Genomic DNA, 16956 nt, shown 5'->3' with positions numbered 1-16956 from the left:
CTCAAAAAAAAAAAAACAAAACAAAACAAACAAAAAACGATACGAGATCATAGTATAATTTTTGCAGGTAGCTTTCACTTTCTTCTTTTACTTTCTATATTCAATCTGTTGCCATGGGCTATCGTTCTTCCATCATCTCCCTTCCTTCTCTTATTCTTCCTTCTTCTTTCCCAGGTTTTCATTATGTTATGCCTGAGTAATTATGGTATTCTCTTAGCTCAGTGGATCTCAGATATCATTCTGAGTATCTGTGCAGCTATATCACAGAGTTACAGATAGAGGAGAAAGTGAGAAAACAGAGGCAATGTAGTAGGTCTCTAAGAACATCAAGTTTATTCATCTTAGTGTTGTGTCCTTTACTCTGGGAGTATGTCCTTCCTGCTGATTTGATGTTAAAATTTCATTCCTGTATGAAACAGTGAAGACAGTATGTGGTAATTTACTGTTTATATTTTGTTGTTGGGGTTTTTAAAATATTCTTTCCTTCAAGATAAATAATTGACAACTACATGTTAGTCCTTAAGAATTTTCTAGGAGCTTTATTGGCTTATGAAATTCAAAATTCTACAAAACAGTATAGCTGATCTCCCTGAGTCTAGTTGCTTCCAAATTCACCATTTGTTAAGGTTGTAGGATGCTCTGCCTAAAACCCAGGATTAGGCCAATCTATTAATGTTCAAGAAATTTTAATACCTCTTTGTTGCATTCAACATGTATTTCAACACCCACTGCAGCCACTACAATCTAGCTTTATTGTACATAGGTGTTCACCTGCTCTGGTCAGGCAAGTGTCCTCACTGTCTCCCATACATATTATCCTTCTTTCAGCTCCAGGCTTTTGATCATATTCTTAACCCTTCGGAGAAAGAAAAAATCACTCTTTCTCAAATTTAAATGCACTATTCCAATAAGTGGTTGTTCATCCTGTTTGCTTGTTCTAGTTCTCTATGAGAATCAAATTTCCTGAATTCATTTTCTTGGTAAGTAAGCCAGTTAATCTTCTTATTATTACTGTCTTCACTATTTCCAGTAGCCTGTGCACCTTCTCAAGGAGACCACCTTTGAGAAGAATTTGTACTAACATAAATTGAACTATGAAAGGTAAAGCCTGGTTTTTTTTTAAATCTGAGTAGTCATGTTTCCATTACTTCCATTTCAAAAGCTATCTAGAAAACTCAGAATTTTGCTTATCGCATACACATCAGTCTTACAAATAGAGCAGTGTTTTGCAGTTTCATAGGTATTAATAAATGAGCCAGAGATGCCCAAAAAATTTTGTTATGAATATATTGAATATGTTAGGACTAACTGAAGCTTAAATCAACAGACTGTGGCTATATTTAAGGTAACAATCATATCCAATTATTTCTCTCACTATTTTAACTCAAACTCCTTTAACTTCTTCCCATTGCAAAAGAGTATTAAACACCCATCTCTATATTAAAGACAACGCAACTGTGGTATGAAATAGTATCTATTAAAGTATATGGTGGTTCCTTATTGCCAACCTAAACTCATTTAATGCAAAAACTTATTCAATATACAACATTTTGATAAGCATCAAAATTGCTTAAAATTGTTGGAAATGTATAATCCTGCAACATTTGAACAAAAATGTCAATTAGAAAAATGAACCTACTTTGAAGAATCACTATATCTGTGTTGTCACTTTTGTACACATACTACATCCAAGTGGCTGGGGCATAGTAGAAACTGCTCTACGTTTAGAGTCAGAAAACACACACACACACACACACACACACCCTGTGGCAGGGTGAATGTGGCAATTTGTATCTTTTGAGTTTTAGTTTCTTCATCTGTAAATAGGGGGAAATCAAATACCCTTCAAAAGTTGTTTGATCTTGTCTACAGATGTTGTGATGAAAAAAAAAAAAAGACAAAACTTGTTTGAGAATTAAGTGAGGAAATGCCTATGAAAAAAATTTGCAATATTGTTGTGTCACTACAGGGAAGTCTCAATTAAACAATGCTTCATTAAATTTGTGCTCAAGTACTGTAACTATAAGCCAAGAAAACAAAAGAGGCAAGCTGCCTGCAGTCAGTATCTCTACTGAAAAAAAAAGTGAACGTGAAAGAAGACACCTTTTACATCTTTAAAACTTGCAACCAATGGTAATATTTCAAGTGACACAAAAATATTTTTATTGTGCAAGTTTCTATTTACTGCTATTTTTAAAATATTGTTTCTTATTCCATCCCGTTTAACTGACAGGTTCAACTTTCTCCTTCACTAATACAAAATTAATGGCTCAACAAATAATCATGCACTGTATTATCACATAAAATTAAAGAGATTTATGCAGAAAATAAAAAATCTAAATTATATGTGATTTTTATAAAAAGTCTCTTTGCATGAGCCATTTCAGTAGATTAAAGAGGTCAAAAGTCAATTTGCAGTAGGCTGAAGAGTGGATAAGAGGTGGGGAAGTGCAAATGGCAATTACATGATTTTCTTTTAAGATGTTCCCCAATGAGATACCACCTCACACCGGTTAGAATGGCGATCATTAAAATGTCAGGAAACAACAGGTGCTGGAGAGGATGTGGAGAAATAGGAACACTTTTACACTGTTGGTGGGACTGTAAACTAGTTCAACCATTGTGGAACACAGTGTGGTGATTCCTCAAGGATCTAGAACTAGAAATACCATTTGACCCAGCCATCCCATCACTGGGTATATACCCAAAGGATTATAAATCATGCTGTTATAAAAGCACATGCACATGTATGTCTATTGCTGCACTATTCACAATAGCAAAGACTTGGAACCAACCCAAATGTCCAACAACGATAGACTGGATTAAGAAAATGTGGCACATATACACCATGGAATACTATGCAGCCATAAAAAATGATGAGTTCATGTCCTTTGTAGGGACATGGATGAAGCTGGAAACCATCATTCTCAGCAAACTATCGCAAGGATGAAAAACTAAACACCGCATGTTCTCACTCATAGCTGAGAAATGAACAATGAGAACACATGGACACAGGAAGAGGAACATCACACACTGGGGCCTGTTGTGGGGTGGGGGAGGGGGGAAGGATAGCATTAGGAGATATACCTAATGTAAATGATGAGTTAATGGGTGCAGCACACCAACATGACACATGTATACATATGTAACAAACCTGCACATTGTGCACATGTACCCTAAAACTTCAAGTATAATAATAAAAAAAAAGGATGGAGGAAGCTGTGATGGAATCTACAGGGAGGCAAAGAGATAAGAGGGAGGGAAAGGAAGGAAGGAGTAAAGAGGTACTTCAGTTCAAAGTAAGCAGGGAAAAGAGAGGAGAGAAATCTGTGGGATCAGAATTCAGATTTCTGTCAGACAGTGACAACAATAAGAGCCTCACTTTTGCTACAGCCCACACTTACGAGTTTTTTTCTTTAATTGTTCGCCATTTGAAAGAAACTGTATATTTTTTCACATTGCATAATTTACTAAAATCACAAATGACCCACAAAATGCCAAATTAAAGGAACACTTTCCAATCTATATTTTGCAATGAGGCATTTGACATCTTCATCTTCTTGAATCTTCTTTCTCCATTCTTTGTAAATCTTCTTTAAAGTCTCCTTTTCCTCAGAGGGCAGCAGCCTCAGCTCCCAGTTCCTGGTTCCTAATTCCTGATGCACGCCTGCTCTCAGATTTCATGCCCTGCCTTTTATACCCTGCTCCTTTGACAAAAAAAAAAAAAAAAAAAAAAATAGTACTTTTCCAGTGCAGACACCTGGCAGACAGCACCTTAACCAAGCGATCAGAGTTAACATCACCTGTATGAGGACACATCCACATGATGAAATACTCAGGACACAGCGTCAGTCCATGGGGGTCTTGCCAAGAATGCAGAACCTCCATCCAATCCTGAGAAAACATCAGGGAAACCCAAAAGGAGAGATGTGCCACAAAGCCACTGGCCTGGGTTCTTCCAAAGCATCACAGTCATGAAAGACAGAAAAAGACTGGGGACCATCCCAGACTCGGGGAGACAAACAAGACATGACACCTAAATATAAGTAAGATCTAGACCAGGAAAAAACACGAGTGGAGCAACTGGTGAGATTTTAGTGCAGTCTATTAAAAGGACAGGATCATTGTTAATTTCCAGGTTTTTATCATCGGCCTGTGGTTTTGTGGAAGCTGGGTGATGGGTATATACTGGAAACTACTGTGCTGCTTCTGCAACTTTTCAAAAATCTAAAATTACTTCTGAATGAAACAAGAGTCCTCTTCCTGTTTCAAAAAAAATAAAATAAAATAAAAAATAAAGTCTCCTTTTCCTAAGACTCTCCTTGAATCCTTAGGATAGACTTGGTTATGGTGTGGTAACAAATAGTTCAGTGGCCTAACCCAACAAAAGTGTATTTCTCACCCACACTACAAGACCAAGACAGGTCTTGAGGAGTTTCACTATTGATAATCACTAAGGAAAACAGGTTGACAGAGGCTCCACGTCAACATGTTACAGAAAGAGGTCCCGATCCAGACCTCAAGAGAGGGTTCTTAAATCTCGTGCCAGAAAGAATTCAGAGCAAGTCCATAAAGTGAAAGCATGCTTATTAAGAAAGTAAAGGAATAAAGAATAGCTACGTCATAAAGCAAACCTGAGGGCTACTGGTTACCCATTTTTATAGTTATTTCTTGATGATATGCCAAATAAGGGGTGGATTATTCATGCCTCTTCTTTTTAGACCATATGGGGTAACTTCCTGACATTGCCATGGCATTTGAACTGTCATGGCGCTGGTGGGAAGTAGCAGTGAGGATGACCAGAGGTCACTCTCATCACCATCTTGGTTTTGGTGGGTTTTGGCTGGCTTCTTTACTGCAAACTGTTTTATCAGCAAGGTCTTTAGGATCGGTATCTTGTGCCTACCTCCTATCTCATCCTGTGACTTAGAATGCCTTAACTGCCTGGGAATGCAGCCCCGTAGGTCTCAGCCTCATTTTATCCAGTCCCTATTCGAGATGGAGTTGCTCTGGTTCACATGCCTCTGATAAACACATTTCAGATCATCAAGCCAAGGAGAAGGGAACCAGCTGACTGGTGTATTGCCTGTGCCAAGAAGTGACACACGTCATTCCTGGTAACATTCCATCGGCCAAAGCTAGCAATGTGGTTATAACTTCACAGTGACCAGAGAAATGCAATCCTACCCCGTGCCCAAAAGGAAAAGAACAGAAATACCTTTAACTGCCTCTGTAACTACATTCTCTCCTTCTCACTGCAAATATTTCTCAAATTTTGATTCTTGACCTATTTCCATTGCATATATTCTTCCTGAGTGACTTCATTCACTTCCTATATGGCAATGACAACCAAATATATGTCTTGCCCAAATCTCTCCCATAAACTCTATAGACAAATATGTCTCTACTTAGGTATCCCCAAAGCATCTTTAACTTACCACCCTTTCCCATTTCCTGTAATGAACTGTTTGCTTTTTCTTCCTATTAAACTATAACTTTCTTTAGATCATAACTGTGTTTTATTTATGTTTATATCCCCAGTACCAAGCAAAATGCCTGTAATCTAAAAAGCATTCAAGAAAAAATATTTGTTGAGTAAATGAATGAATGATGGCCATATTTATGGTGTTTGCATATATTCTTCAAAAGCCTCAGATGGATCATACAAGCCTAGGATTCAGTGCCTTAAACTGAATGGGTGCCTGCTATTGAGGGATGTGCTTTGAAAGTGAGATGCTGGGAATGAGGAAATCAGTCAACAAACATATATTGAGCACCTACTATCTGCCATGCATGATTTTAGGCATGTTTTTATCAATAAACAAAATAACAAAAATTCCTGCGATTTGGGAGAAGAAAACAGTAAAAATAAGCATTATATAATATAAACATTAAAAAGGAAATTATATAATATGTTAATGTGAATTAAAGCATGACAAATGGCATGAGGGGTCCCAAAGCAAGAGATAGCAGTGCGATTTTAAATATAATAAATAGAGTGATCAGAGTATACACGTCATTGGAACAGTAACATTTAAGCTGATTTGAAGGAAATGAGGAAGTTACCTGTGTGGCTATCTGGGATTTGGGTTGGCAGGAACCACAAGTACAACAGTTCTAAAGTGGGAGCATTCCTGGGATGTTTGAGGAACATCAAAGAGAAGAGGTTGGCTGAAGCTGAGTGAGAGAGAAAGGAGGAGCTGAGGTCAGTGAGGAAACAGTGAGAGAAGGGGCCAGATCTTGAAGGCCATTAAAGACTTTGGATTTTGCTCTGAGGGAAATGAGGAGCCATAGGACAGTTGTGAGATGTTCATGATCTGACTTTTTCTCTTTGATGAAAAAAACTGGACAAAATGATCTGACATATTTTTAAAACATGGTTTGGTTGCTGTTATGAGAATAGATTAAAACAGGTTGTATTAATTACCTATTCCCACATAACCAAAATTTTCAAAAATATAGCAGCTTAAAACAATATATATTTATTGTTAATTCCTGTAGGTCAGGAATTTGGAAGCAGCTAAACTGGGTCATCGTGGTTCAGTCTCTCAGAAGGTTCACATGTCAACTGAGGCTACAGTCTCCTCCAGGCTGAAATGAGGCCACAGGACTTGTTTTTGAAATGGCTGACCCATGTAGCTGTGGGCAAGAGGCTTCAATTCTTTGCCATATGTTCTCTCCATTGAATTGCTTGAGTGTCCTCAAAGCATGGCAGCTAGTTTCCCACAGAGCAAGAGATCCAAAAGAAAGAAGTCACAGTATCTTTGCAACCCGGTCCTCAGAAGACATACGCTCTCATTTTGCCTTATTCTATTTGTGGGAAGCAAGTCTTTCTATTCCCCCCAACCCCAGCTTTTTCCCCACTTTTCTTCTTTACTGAGCTTCATTTTTGAGAGAAGTGCTTAAAAAGTGATATTCAATTTTTTTTTTTTTTAAAGAGTTGGTGTCTCGCTAGATGGTCTAGGCTGGAGTGCAGTGACTATTCACAGGCATGATCATAGTGCACTACAGCCTTGAACTCCTGGGCTGAAGGGATCCTCTTGCCTCAGCCTCGTGAGTAGCTGAAAGTACAGGCATGCATAACCAAATGATTGCTGTTTCTATTCAATCTATTTTTATCACAATTTTGACTTGTATTCATCCTCAATTATTTAAAGAATGAAAAAGTAAATCTAATTGTCTTCAAAGTGTTCAAATGTGGATATATTTGCACCAAAAATATAAATTAAATTAAGTGCTAAAATACTGAAAAATTAAATTATTCCTCATTGTATTAGTCAGGCTTCTCCAGAGGGACAGGACTAATAGGATAGATGTATATATGAAGGAGAGTTTACTAAGGAGTATTGACTCACACGATCACAAGGTAAAGTCTCACTACAGGCCGTCTGCAAGCTGAGGAGCAAGGAAGCCAGTTCCAAAATCCCAAAAGTAGGGAAACAGACAGTGCAGCTTTCTGTCTGTGGCTGAAGGCCTGAGAGTCCCAGGTAGATCACTAGTGTAAGTCCAAGAGTCCAAAACCTGAAGAACTTGGAGCCTGACATTCGAGGGCAGGAAGCATCCAGCATGGGAGAAAGATGAGGGCCGAAAGACTCAGCAAGTCTAGTCCTTCCAACTTCTTCTGCCTGCTTTATTATAGCCCACTGGCAGCTGATTAGATGTGCCCACTCAGATTGAGGGTGGGTCCGCCTCTCCCAGTCCACTGACTCAAATGTTAATCTCCTTTGGCAACACCCTCACAGACACACCCAGGAACAATACTTTGCATCCTTCAATCCAACCAAGTTGACACTCGATATTAACCACTTGGCTCATGTTTTCAAATAGTTTATTTCTCTCTTAAAATATTCAAAACTATTTCTTAAAATTAAAAGGCACACATATTAACAGAATCAATTTTTAAATCACAGTTATTTAAAATCAATTTTCTGCCTAACTTTCTGAAAATTTAATTAATATTATTTTATACTTAGAAAAATAGCAGTGCCTGTAATCCCAGAACTACTTGGAAGACTGAGGCAAGAGGATTGCTTTAGCCCAAGAGTTCAAGTCCAGCCTGGGCAATATAAAGTGACCCCCATTTCTTTAAAAAAAAAGTTTTTAATAAAATAAATACTTTAGAAAATAAAAGCATCTATAATTCTAATATTCAATGCTAATGTGCTAGCTGCCAATGTGTTATGCTTAAAACATATTACATTTAAGATTGTTTAATTTTTAATAAAAATTTAAGAATATGTACATGCAGATAAATGTAATATCTACATTCATACATACATAAATACACACACATTTAAAAATAAAATAAATTGCTCACCATTGCAAAATATTTCTCACCAACCATGTGCAACCATTGAGAATACCTTACTAACACATGAGTACTACCAAAATCTCATGCTGGACACAAAGTGAAACAAGAAAATGACACTAGGCACTGTGGGGATCAGCATTCATGCCTTCTGATTGGAAGAATTCGGAAAGTCAATCTGTCTTTTCTCTCACTTAAGTGGTTGCTCTGCTCACATTCTCCCCATGCTTTGAAGCAGTGTCCTTCTCCAGTGTGAACACCACCACCACACACAACTTTCACAGCATAAGGATGCAGCTGCATTTTGCTTCAAGGACTTAGGTCAAGAGATGTAGGGAAGTCTCCCCTGGGGTTTCAAAAATGAGTTGTGAGAGTGAATGTATTGCAACTGCATTTCACTGTAGGCACTTTATCTCTCTCCTCCCCCACGAAAGAAGAGTAATAAAAAGGATCACAAAGATGCTGCTTCATTGCAGCCATAACCCTGTACCCACAACAGGCTGCTGAATGAAAACTAGGCACTCTCATCTGTGCCCAATCAGCAGTGAGTAACAGGAACTTTGGGACCCAGGACCTTCTGGAACAGCTGAAGACTGTCACCTTCAGGTAGAGGGCTGAAAACAGTGTGATTAATAGTATTACACTATTATGGGGAGTATTGTATTTGAAAGAGAAGAAAGGGCATACAAAAGCCTTTGAATAATCTGTCTCCCTTAGTGTCCTAAAATTTCCATCTCATTGTAATTAAAAGAATCAAAGGAAGGTCTAGCATAAGAAAGAAAATCACCTCTAGTTTTGGCATACTATTTTCTGTTTTAAGATCTTTTTTGTTTTATTTTTAAGCCCTCTGTCCTACTTCCTTCGATCTTAATTTCCTTTAGTCTCTAGAGATGGGTTAATTTATGTAATTACAGCATATCTTCCATTACTCGTCATTCATAGGGGAAAAATCCATAGTTTCGTGCATATCCTGATTTGTGGATATAATCATGCAGAATTTTTATGGCAGTTCAGATCTAAAACTTAGCACTTTTGGGGAAAAACAATCTCTTCCAAGAAGGTAGTATACTTCCTTTTTTTTTTTAATAGTCACAATATTCCATACTTAGGTCTATGAAAGTGTATGGAGGACTTCATACTTAGTCCTCCATTGGGCACATGATAAAACTGATCCCAGATACAGTTTTTATTTCACTAAATACAAACTGAAAATGAACATCTCTTTCATTTGGGAACAAAATTCAATTATAAAGAAACGGAAAATGCAATCTGAGATCAATAGCCTATTACAGTGCCAGCATGTGGGATAATTTCAACTGAGTTTAATCTACTGAAATATGTGGCTATATACTGTTTATTTGCTTGTGCATTCCTACATAAGAAGTGACATACATTTAGTTTAGTTTTATTGGCATACAAAGGGTATATGTAAAATTGAGTAGTATTCAAAAGCATGATATAAAATTCAAAATCAACAAGCTAACAACCTGAGGCAAAAAAAGAAGTGTCCCAATGTGATATATAGATCCTCCTTAAAAATACAATTGGAATTTTAATATTCAATAGTCTGATTTTAATGAACATTTTATTTTTTAAAAGTTGATTGGCAAGAGTACAAAAATATAGTAGGTCTCTGAGCTGGAAATTAAATTTAAAGATACATGTTTCAATGTTATACATTTGTTTTAAAGGTAGGAAACTTGTATAGATTATGTAATCCACTTCTACAGTTTCATGGATGAGCAAACAGAGGTCCAGAGAGATTGAGTGACTTGCTTAAGGTCAATCAGCCAGTTCCTTGGAATAAGAATTATGTTCTCATAGCTGGTCAGTTGGGATAGGAAGCTCGCCAATTTGGAATGTCTCTAAGAGCACAGGCTGTGTAACTAGAATCTCAGCTTCTCCACTTACTAGCTAAGTGATCTTTTAAGGTTACTGAATCTCTTTGTCCTCAATGCCCATACTTGTAAAATAGGGATAATTATATTGCCTACATTTTAGAGCTTTCGTGATGACTAAACAAGTTAATAGATGTAAAGCATTATGAACAGTGCCTGGCACAGCAATGTAAATGGCACCCCCAGAGTAGTGCAGCGTACAGCCTATGCAGCCGTTTACATCTATATATACATATCCAATGTACCAAAAGTATTGTGGATTGGATCCTGAAAGAGCAAAAGGACATTAGCGGGAAAACAGTGACATCCAAATAAAGTCTGGGGCTTAATTAGTAACAATGGACCAATGTTGTTTTTTGTTTTGAGACAGGGTCTCGTTCTGTTGCCCCAGCTGGAGTATGCAAACACAATTCACTGCAGCCTCAACCTCTGGGGCTCAAGTGATCCTCCCACCTCAGCCTCCTGAGTAGCTGGGACTACAGGCACATGCCACCATGACCGGCTAATGTTTGTATTTTTTGTAGATACATGGTTTCCCTATTTTGCCCAGGCTGGTCTTGAACCCCTGGACTCAAGCGATCTTCCTACCTCGTCCTCCCAAAGTGCTGGGATTACAGGTGTGAGCCACCATGGCTAGCTTATTTTCTTAGTTTTCAAAAATGTACTATGATGATATACAATGTTAACTTTAGGGGAGACTGGGCAAGGGACATAGGAATCATTCTACAACATATACATATAAGTAAACATCACATTGCACCATATAAATATATTGCTATTTGTCAATTAAATCAAGAAAAAAATGAGGAAAACAAAAACTTTATACTGTCTTTGAAACATTTCTGTAAATCTCAGATTATTCAAAAAAAAAAAAAGTTTATTTTTAAAAATCTAATACAGATTCTAGTCAGTAAGGCATAGTGGTGCATGTCTACAGTCCCAGCTACTTGGGACGCTGAGGTGGGAAGATTGCTTGAACCCAGGAGTCAAATACCAGCCTGGATAATATAGACTCCGTCTCTAAAAAAATTTATTTATTTATTTATTGAAAAGCTAATATAGACTGTTTATGATAGTGTTACTTTGACTTTTATTTTTAGATATCTGGATTCAATCTGAATTTTACTCAGTAGGAAATTTAATGATCTCATGTTATTTATTCTTCACTTAGGATCACAGATAAGACTGGACTCTTAAAGCAATGTAACAGTCAAGTAGATAATATGGTGTTCAGTAAGAGTTGATAAAGACTTTATCAGTTTTTTAAAATATTAATATCCAAATACTTGGTTTGCACAATAAAACATATATTGGTTAAGCACTAAATCCAATGGTCTCCTTTAAACGGTTACAAGATGCGTGAAAAAAACCTGTGTCCATTTTCTTATCTGTGTATTCATTTACGTATTTTACCTAAAAAGTATTTTATGTTTGTTGTAAATAATTCAAACAACAGAGAGACCTAATGTTTCACTATTTAATAAATATCGTCTTCATGCAGCTTCATTTTCTCGTAAACTAACATAATGCCAGTTTTACAGACTTCTCAGGAAATTTCTCCCTCCATGTCAATATTCACTTTGATCAGGTGCTAGTTTCCTATCAAATACATTCTTTTGGTGTTTGTAAAATAAACTTAGTCTGTTCTTAGGACTCCATCATTTTGATTTTATAAACAATGATAGAGGAAGTGAAATCTAGGTTTCTGATATCACCAATGTCCCTAGCTATTCAATTTTGTCTTACAAAAAATAAGATTTGAACAACAAAAAAATAAGAAGGCTATCGGGACCCCTAAATTCTTCAATGTTCTAAAATTCTGTGGAAATTTCTTCTAGATTTCTTCTATGTAATTTTCTTCTACGATAATAAACATTGGTGCAGTGTTTCCCAAAGGAGGGGAGATGGACCAACTGTTCAGGATCACCAGAGGAGCATACTGAAACTGCAGATTACCAACTTGGGCCCCAAATCTATTGGTTCAGAATACCTTATGTTACAGCCAGGAAATGTGCATTTTTAACAAGTTTTCTTCAACTCCCAACCTACTCCAAGTGATTCTTACCCACACTAAATTTTGAGAACCCCTGTGGTTTGGTAAGTCTTAGTTGCAATCGTCAGTGCCTCCTATGCCTTGGTCTAGATACAGTATGATATTGCTAATAACGTCGAACAAAGGACTTCTTTGAAATCCTTCACTAGCAGTTGGAATGGGACAATAAACTTAAATTTATAGCAAATATAAATTTAATTAGGAATAAAGACATCTTAGGTGTTTTTATTTTTTTAATTTTGTTGCATAGATTTTAGGGCTACAACATGTTTATGTTGTGTGTGTGTGTGTGCGTATATATATATGAACACACACAGTAAATGGATTATTACAGTTTAGCAAATTATCATCTCATATAGTTACCTTTCTCTTTTTTTTTTTGATGGTAAGAGTAACTAAAATTTATTCTTTCGACAAATCACCAGTATATAATACAATATTATAACTACAGTCCTCACGTTGTACACTTATTATTATTATTATTATTATTGAGACGGAGTCTCACTCTGTTGCCCAGGCTGGAGTCCAGTGGGGTGATCCTGGCTCACCGCAACCTCTGCCTTCCAGGTTCAAGCAGTTCTCTCTCAGCCTCCCAAGTAGCTGGGATTACAGGTGCCCACCACCACACTCAGCTAATTTTTGTATTTTTAGTAGAGATGGAATTTCACCATGTTGTCCAGGCTGGTCACGAACTCCTGATCTCAAGTGATTCGCCCACCTCGGCCTCCCAAAGTGCTGGGATTACAGGCATGAGCCACCGCACCCGGCCCTCATATTGTACATTGACTCTAGATTTACTCATTGGGCATAATTGTGACTTTGTATCCTTTGGCCTACACTTTCCTACCTCCCATCTCCCAGCTCCTGATACCACTGTCCTACTCTCTGTTTCTACATATTTCATTTTTTAAAAAAATTCCACATATAAGTGAGATCATGCAGTATTTTTCTTTTTGTATTCTGTTTATTTCACCTCACATAATGTCCTCTACATTTATCTATGTTGTCACAAATGGCAGCATCTCCTTTTTTAAGGCTGAATAATATTTCATTATATACCACAATTTCTTTATTCATCCATCAAAGGACACTTTAATTATTTCCATATCTTGGCTATTGTGAATAATGCTGCAGTTAACATGAGACAGCAGCTAGCTACAGAAGTGGATATTTTATTTCCTTGGGGGTATATATCCAGAAGTGGGATTGCTGGATCATATTGTAGTTCAAGATTTAATTTCTGGAATTATAATAGTTCTATCATATTTTGGAGATATGGTAATTCTATATTTAGTTTTGGACTATGTGGGAAACCTCCATACTGTTTTCCACAGTGGCTGCACCAATCTACGTTCCCACCAACAGTGTACAAAGGTTCTCTTTTGGTCGGGCGCGGTGGCTCACGCTTGTAATCCCAGCACTTTGGGAGGCCGAGGCGGGCAGATCACGAGGTCAGGAGATCGAGACTATGGTGAAACCCCGTCTCTACTAAAAATACAAAAAAATTAGCTGGGCATGGTGGCGGGCGCCTGTAGTCCCAGCTACTCGGAGAGGCTGAGGCAAGAGAATGGCGTGAACCCGGTAGAAGGAGCTTGCGGTGAGCCGAGATCGCGCCACTGCACTCCAGCCTGGGTGACAGAGAGAAACTCCGTTTCAAAAAAAAAAAAAAAAAAAAGGTTCTCTTTTTTCCACTCCTTCCCCAATATTTGTTACCTCTTGTTTTTTTCACAATAGCCATCCTAACAGATGTGAAGTAATATCTCATTGCAGTTCTGATTTGCATTTTCTTGATGATTAGTAATGTTGAGAACATTTTCATATACCTGTTGCCATTTTTATGTCTCCTTTGGAAAATTTTATTCAGGTTCTTTGCCCGTTTTTTAATCGGGTTATTCATTTTTTTTGCTATTGAGTTGTGTGCGTTCCTTATGTATTTTGGATATTAGCCCCTTATTAGATGTATGGTTTGCAAATATTTTCACCCAATCTGTAGGCTACCTTTTCATTTTGATGATTGTTTCCTTTGCTGTGCAGAAGCTTTTTAGTTTGATGTAGTCCCTCTTGTTTATTTTTGCTTCTATTGCATGTGCTTTTGGAGCTATAACCAAAAAATCACTGCCAAGGCCAAAGTCAAGGAGCTCTGCACCTATGTTTTCTTGTCGGGGCTTTGCAGTTTCAGGTCTTATGTGCAAGTCTTTAAGCCATTTTGAGGTTTTTGTTTTTGGTTTTTTGCATTCCTTAATATAAGGGTCTGATTTTATTATTTTGTCTGTGGATATTCAGTTCTCCCAGCACCATTTATTGAAGAGACTAACCTTTCCCCAGGCCACCTCATTGATGCCATTGTCAAAAATTAGTTGACTGTATGTGTTTGGGTTAATTTCTGGACTCTCTATTCTCCATTGGTCTGTGTGTCTGTTTTTATGCCACTGCCATACTGTTTTGATTACCATAGCTTTGTAGTCAATATTGAGATCAGGTAATATGATGCCTCCCTCTTTTGTGGTTCCATATGAATTTTAGAATTTTTTTTCTATTTCTATGAAAAATGTCATTGGATTTTGATAGGAATTGCATTATATCTATATATCACTTTGGGTAAATATGAACATTTTAACAACATTAATTCTTCCAATCTATGAACATGGAATATCTTTCCATTTATTTATGTTTCTCCATTTTTATCAATGTTTTGTAGTTTTCTGTGTACAGAGCTTTCACTTCTTTGTTTAAATTTATTTCTAAGTTTTTAATGCTATGGTAAATAAGATGGTTTTATTTCTTTTTCTGAGTTTATTATTAGTATTTAGAAATACCTCCTATGCCCTTGTCTAGACAGAGTATGGTTTCATAAGTTGGAGCATAGGAATTCCTTTGAAAACATTCATTTCCTCCAATAACAGGAGAATACACTTATAAAATTTGCATTACATAGAGATTTAATTAACCTAGGAAGAATAAAGATAGCATAGATTTTTGCATGAGTTCTTTCATTTTTCACTTTCTATCCATATAAACCAACAGTATTCTCAGGTCCCCTGGAAATTTGTCTCCATAAATTGTCCAAAACACAAACTATGTTTCTTCACACTAGAGTGCCTTTTCACTCGTAGCCCTGTTCTTGTGTAGCTGTGAAATGAATGATCTGTCTTTGGCAAATTACAGTCAATCTCTACTTCTTGGTAATTCACACATTAGAATAGAGCCTTATTAAAAAAATCAGTAACTTCTTTAGGATATCAGAAAGTCATAAAAGCTATGGAGAAAAACAAAGCAGGAAAAAAGGATAAGAAATGCCATATTAGGGGTGGAGATTGTAATTTTAAATAGGGTAGTCAAGGAAGGTCCTACTGAGAATGTGTCATTTGAGAAATAAAAACAAATACTGTGAGAGCTTGAATCATGCAGAAATTAGGGATGAGCTTTCCAGACAGAAAGAGGAGCAAAGGCAAAAGCCCTGAGATCAGAATGTACCCAGTGTGTTTGAAAGACAGAAAACTGGTGCAGCTATGCAGAGTAAGAATGAGGAGAAGTAGTAAAAGATGAGATAAAGAGGTGGGGGAGATGGGCCATGAAGACTGTAAGAACTTATAGATCAGGATACAAACTTTAGTTTTTACCCTGAGGGACGTAGGTAGCCATTTGAGGGTTTTAAGCTGAGGAGAGACGTGACACAACTTACATTCAAAGCATCACTCTGGTTGAGCTAAGAATAGACTCTAAGGAGACGAAGATGAAAGAGAGACTAAAAACTGACAGTGGTAGTGGAGGTAGTGAGACAGAGCTGGATTCTGGGATTTGCTGATGGCTTTTATACAGATTGTGAGAGAAAAGGAGGAATCAATGATGACTCCAAGGCTCTTTGGCCTGAGCAACCATAGAATGTAGCTATCATCAGCTGAGAAGGGGAAGATTCTCTTTGTACATGTTACATTTGAGATATGTATTAAACATGCAAGTGGAGTTGTGGAGTATGCAATTCACTACAGGAGGTAAAACCTCAGAAGACCCATTTTCAGGCTGGATATAAAAATTTGGGAGATGTCCACATAGAAATAATATTAAAAACCATGAAACTGAATGAGATCACAAAAGGAGTAAGTGTAGACAGAATAGAGAAAACATTCCAGGACTGAACTCTTAGAGCGTCCAATATTGAGAAGTTGGAAAGATAAGGAGGTGCCAATGACAGAGACTGGGAAGTGGAAGGCAGTCAAGGAAGAGAAAAAAGAAAAGCGATTGCCTGTGTCACGTGCTGATCATGAGTCAAGACAGAGGAAGATGAAGAATTATCCACTGCATTTAGCAATATGGAAGTCATTAGTTACCTTCATAAACGTAGTTTCAGTGGAATGATTGGGGTGAAAGCCTATTGTAGTAAGTTTTAAAAGAACTTGAAGAATTATATTGGAAGTATTTGTGAAGTTTGCTATAAAGAAAATGCAGATATGGGAATGAAGAAGAATGAAATTGCATTGAGAGAACCTGTTTTCGATGGTCAGAGATAAACCGTGTTTGTTTTATGATGGAATAATTGATAACAAGAAAAAAATTGATTACTCAAAAGAGAGGTGAGAATCGTTGTAATAGGTAAGAGGAGATAGGATCTAAGGTCCTAGGAGAAGAGTTGCCTTTGGATGAATCAGACAGCTCCCCTAATGTCTCAGATGTGAAGACAGAGTGTACGGTCACAGAAA

The 16956-nt window shown here is 37.1% G+C and overlaps 1 protein-coding gene across 1 annotated transcript in view; it reads right to left on the bottom strand.

Annotated features, from left to right (window-relative positions):
• Positions 1-1706: 1706 nt before the first annotated feature.
• Positions 1707-16956, bottom strand: part of NUP35 (nucleoporin 35) — an 89755-nt gene continuing 74505 nt past the window's right edge. Inside the window, exons 11-12 of the transcript XR_010122382.1 lie at positions 6067-6177; positions 1707-3894 (exon numbers count right to left, since the gene is read on the bottom strand). The gene's annotated coding sequence lies outside the window, so the exon portion shown is untranslated. The remainder of the gene's footprint in view (positions 3895-6066; positions 6178-16956) is intronic.

This window comes from Symphalangus syndactylus, chromosome 8, assembly GCF_028878055.3.
Source record: "Symphalangus syndactylus isolate Jambi chromosome 8, NHGRI_mSymSyn1-v2.1_pri, whole genome shotgun sequence".
Lineage (NCBI taxonomy): Eukaryota > Metazoa > Chordata > Mammalia > Primates > Hylobatidae > Symphalangus > Symphalangus syndactylus.
The sequence above is the reverse complement of the archived record's forward strand: the minus strand, read 5'-3'. Positions and strand labels throughout refer to the sequence as shown.